Source organism: Benincasa hispida, chromosome 3 (genome assembly GCF_027475165.1).
Source record: "Benincasa hispida cultivar pf3 chromosome 3, pf3_genome.v1.1, whole genome shotgun sequence".
Lineage (NCBI taxonomy): Eukaryota > Viridiplantae > Streptophyta > Magnoliopsida > Cucurbitales > Cucurbitaceae > Benincasa > Benincasa hispida.
In genome coordinates this window covers 71,097,010-71,102,123 of record NC_143480.1, presented here as the reverse complement: position 1 = coordinate 71,102,123, position 5,114 = coordinate 71,097,010, and the positions used below count along the sequence as shown (strand labels likewise).

The window sequence follows — 5,114 nt, the reverse complement described above, 5'->3', positions numbered from 1 at the left end:
ACCCACTAAAGGTGGTGATCTCCTTTAGGATTTCACCAAAGGTTTGTATTTTTTTTCGGAATTCACCTGAGGTAGTGATTTCTTCCAAGATTTCACCAGAGGTTTCGTGTTTCCTTCTGGATTCACCAGAGGTTCATGTTTTCTTCGAGATTCACCAGATGTGGTGATCTCCTTCGGGACTTCACCAGAGGTTTGTGGGTACACTTAATCTATGATAGTGTGAGTTCAACTATGCACTAGTTGACCATTCCATGGAAAGTAGAGGTTTATGTACGTCCCACTAGGGAGTGACATTTGGAGGACATAGATGCTTAGCCTTACCCCGGTAGTAAGTTTCTTATTGAATATTTTATACTCATTCCTTCTCATGTTTATTTTTTTAGGTAAGAGTAAGAACACGTCGGTGAATGACAAGCGAAATCCGTAATCGAATCACTGGACCAGTCATATACTTCCGCTCATGTTTTCAGGATATTATGTTTTAAAATTTCTAGTTTTGATGTTTGAACTCGAAGTTTTCATATTTATGTTTTAGACTTTTTTTTAAAAAAAAAATAATCAAGTTTTGTTTTATAATTTTAAGGCAATCACCCTAATTTCACATGAATTGTTATCCCTAGCATAGTTAGGGATACAATGAGGTACCATATTACAATCCCTATTTATAAAGTTGAAGCACATAGAACCAAAAAGATTACACAACTGAAGAACCTCATCAACACAACACCCAATTTCATTCATCACGACTTGCTTTTCATACAAGAGATTAGCTGAATTAACTCTGATATGAAAGATCTATAATGAGTGAGCTAAATGAAGACCTTCAATCACTGCTAAAATTTCAGCAAGAGGAGGCGAGTAATCAGTCTCAATGTGAAGAGATTTCGTGGAAATCACAGAACCATTCATCTCACGAATTACATCTCCAAGGCCAGTAGAAGAATTTGATTTCCACGCACCATCAACACTTCGAGTAAAAACACCCGAAGGAGGAGAAAGCCATTTCCATAAACAGGTCGAGGATGAACTTGGAGCAGCAGTAACATTCATCTGTCTTCTGTTAAAGAAATTTGAGACTTCCTCAAGGTAAGCCTTAATCCAATTGCACCTTATTTCAACTGGAGAAATCAAATTACCATTTGTGACAAAGTTGCGATCATTCCATAAAGCCCAGCAAGTAATGGTTATTAAATCCAGAGCTTCGGATGTGCACAAATCATTCATAGCCTTCCATCTATCAGTGAAACTTCCATTAAAATCCTCCAATGTGAGCTTTTCATTCATAATCATAGGCTATAAAGATTTTGCTCTCCTACAAGAGAAAAGGATGTGATCTAAATTTTCGTAATCCTCTGCACACATCGGACAAAAAGTTGTTTGGGTAATCCCTTTTTTGCATAGGTTATCTTTTGTAGGGATAATGTTTTGAAGAGCTCTCCACATAATCACCCTGATTTTTAGAAGGAACCTTTTAGTTTCCAAATATTGTTCCACATTTTTTCCATTATATTTTCGCTTCAGAACAACGATACGTGATAGATCGTTGGAACCATTGATAGCCTGATTTAACTGAATAAGAACCGTATTTATCATAGTGCCATATTAGTCTGTCTCTGTATCTCAAATTTATTGGGATTCTTTTTATGATATTCACTTCATTTTTAGGGACAGGAAGCTTTAAACGATCAATATCCCAAGAGCCATACTGAGTAATGAAATCCCAACTAGATCAGATTTAAAATGGTTACTAATTCAGGTTGCCTTAAAAGATAACTCTCTTGGGATCCAAGGATTCACAAACATTTTAATGGATTTTTCATTAGCCACTCTAAATCTAAGCCCTGCCTTTAATAATGAACTGCCCCAAAGAAGACTCTTCCAAAGGAATGAGTCCTTTTTTCCTTCTATAGCTTCCAAATACAGCAATCCTTGAAGTATAAACTTTCGAGGATTTTAGAAACAAGAAGATTTGGATTTGAAACAAGCCTCCAAACCTATTTAGTGATCAAAATTTAAACCTTCTAGATCCCTGAAGTTTAAGCCACCTAATGCCTTTGGGAGACACAACCTAGACCATTTGATCCAATGTATTTGGCTTTCCTTTGAAGTAGAACCCCATAGAAACCTTGCAAAGATTTTAGTGATTTCAGAATATAGGTGCTTTGGCAACTTAAAGAGACTTGTACTATACGTTGGAATAGCTTGGCCAACACTCTTAATAAGAATTTCCTTTCCAGCCATTGAGAAAAAGGAAAACTTCCAGCCCTGCATCACCTTCCAAATTCTGTCCACGGTGAATTTAAAATCTTTTGTTTTGCTATTTGAAAAGGAGGAACGAAGTCTGAGATAGTTGCCAAAAATCTCCACCTGTTGAACACCAAGAATGCAACTTAAAAAATGCCTTCTATCCTTGTTTATATTCAGGGAGAACATCAATGCAGACTTCAACAAATTGATTTTGGCTCCTGATGCAGCTTCGTATCAAAGGAAGATATGCTTAAGAATTGTAAAATTTTGTTCAGTTGTTTTGCATAAGATGAGACTGTCGTCAGCAAATAAGAGGTGTGAGATCACTGGGTTTGAAGGAGATATAGAAACACCTAAAATGGCATCCAAAGAGTGATTAGCAAGCATAAAAGAAGAAAAACCTTCAGTAGCTAATAAAAATAGATAAGAAAAAGAGGATCTCCTTGACGGAGACCCCTTGAAGGATAGAAACAACCAGATGAGGATCCATTTATTAAGATGGAAAATTGAATAGAAGAGATACATCAGTAGATAAGGATACAAAATTTGGATCAAACCCAAGCTGAATTAGCATTGCTTTTAAAAAGGACCATTCAAGTCTGTCATAAGCTTTGCTAAAATCGATTTTCAAGGCAATTGCTCCATCTTTCCCTGATTTTTTATTCTTAATGAAGTGAAGATATTCATGGCCAATCATTATATTGTCAGAAATAACTCTCCCAGGGACAAAAGTTGATTGGTCTTTAGAGATAATGTCACTCAAGACCATTTTTAGCCTATTTGCAATTGATTTAGTCACAATTTTATAAGCTACAAAGGCTAATTGGTCTAAAATCACTAACTTCTTGAGGATTTGTAATTTTGGGAATAAGAGCTACGTTGGTAGAGTTCCAAGAAGCTAAGCCTTTGTTATGGTTAAGAACATATTAACATTTTTCAATGGTTTTATGACTAATGATATCCCAGTAAGATTGATAAAAAATGGCAGGAAACCCATCAGATCCAGGTGCTTTAGTTGGAAACATTTGTTTTATGGCTAATTCATTCTCCTCTCGAGTGTAAACAGAGGTCAGTTTGGAATTCATCTCAGGAGTAACTTTCCTTTTAACATGATATGTTATCACCTTGATTTGATTATCAGTTGGATCTGAGGAGGTAAAAAGATCTTGAAATACTTCATGAAAGTTTCTTGGATTGTTTGTCATCATCGGTCCAGGCGCCATTTTCAGAAAAAATCCCTCTGATTTCGTGTTTTTTTTTTCCCTTCTTATGAAGGCTTTTTTATGGAACTATTTTGTATTCCTATCCCCACACTTAGGCCAATCCTCCCTAGATCTTTGTTTCCAGTAGATCTCTTCTTCTTCAAGGAGTTTTTCCAGCTCAAATTCGATTAGGTGGACTTGATCATAATTTTTAATAAAGGGGTTGTCATGAGCTGCTTGCAAAACTCTTATGCAATTGCTTATTCTGGACTTATGGTTACCATAAGTTTCTCTTCCCCATTTGAGTAGTGAACTTGAACTTCTATTTAGGCTTTTCTTTAAAGGAATAATAGAACTTGGTATGTCCCAATTACCCACATCTTTGATGATCTTTTTAGAATCAGGGTTCAGAGTTAACATGTCTTCGAAATTGAAATTCCTTTTCCTCTTCTGGTTTGAAAAATGCTTGAGATTCAAGGTAATCATTATAGGTCGATGGTCTGAAAATGAAGTAACAATGCCTTCGTCTTGCTACTGAAATTATGACAAGTTAACTTCTTTATTTAAAAGAAAACAAAAAAAATAAATAAACAAAGAGAGAACTTAAGAGTTTCCAAATATCAACCAGTAGTATATGTGAGAAAACTCTGTTTAGGATGGTCTTATCTAAGGAAGAGGTATTTAAGCTGACTATAGGGAACACCTCGACTTGGAGACCTACTTAGGAGTTAAAATTGCTAAATTATTAAGTTGGTATTCAAAACGAAGAAAAACTTAAAAGTGTATATGAAGTCTCCTGAACTTTTTAATGATTTAGTTCAAGTGTTTTAGATAAAAAGGAGTCCAGAAGGGAGCTGGCGTGAAAAGAAAATATTTGAAAAATTAAAAGGGCAATGCACCCGCATCATGGCAACGATGCGGCTGCACCAATCTAAATTCTCAATATTCAAATAACGTCATCAGAATCTGAGTGGGCCACTAAAAGCCTATTGGCCACCCTCCACTCCTCAAGCAACACAAAATCTATGCTCGAAGGAATGGTGGAGCATGATAAGAAATATGAAGGTAGGTAGACGTCAGACTTTGGAAAAAGAAGTCAAGAAAGATAGCCACCTAAGGTTCCTGTTTCAGTGAGCAAGACCACTCCTCCACCACCATCTGATGAGCTACATCAAGCCTCGAGGATCCTATTTTTCCACTGCTGATGAATATGATGATGGAGTTTCCAAAGCTCATTAGGGTAGTTCTCAGTTCTCTTTTATTGCTTTCAGTATATTTGTGCATAGTTCTTTTCTTTGTTTTAGATTTTAGGTTAGAGTTGGGTAGATTTAAAGTGCTTTCACTTAAAGAGTTTGGAAACATAATACCAAATAAAAATATTAAGGATCATGTAAGTAAATGAGCATGCTAGTCTTTTGTTTTACAAAGTAGTCCTTGATGATGATAATTAGAGCATATCTCATTCTTTGCCTTCTTGTCAAACCTAAAGTGTACAAAACCAAGAGCATCATTTGTCTTTATGTGCAAAACCTCCTTAGGCTAGTTTTCCACACATTTAAACAACCTAGTTAGGAGAGCCTAGCCAAATAATTACCTTGTTTTTTACCCTTTCTCATACTCTAGTCAATGAGGGCATTGCCTCCCTTAAGTTTGGGGGAAAACTTA

The 5,114-nt window shown here is 35.9% G+C and overlaps 1 long non-coding RNA gene across 1 annotated transcript; it reads left to right on the top strand.

The window, feature by feature from the left end:
* The first annotated feature begins 691 nt into the window (after positions 1-691).
* Positions 692-4,876, top strand: LOC120073751 (uncharacterized). The gene is made up of 2 exons (XR_005480789.2): positions 692-1,086; positions 4,281-4,876. It is a non-coding gene; the product is annotated as an uncharacterized LOC120073751 (long non-coding RNA).
* The last annotated feature ends 238 nt before the right edge of the window (positions 4,877-5,114 follow it).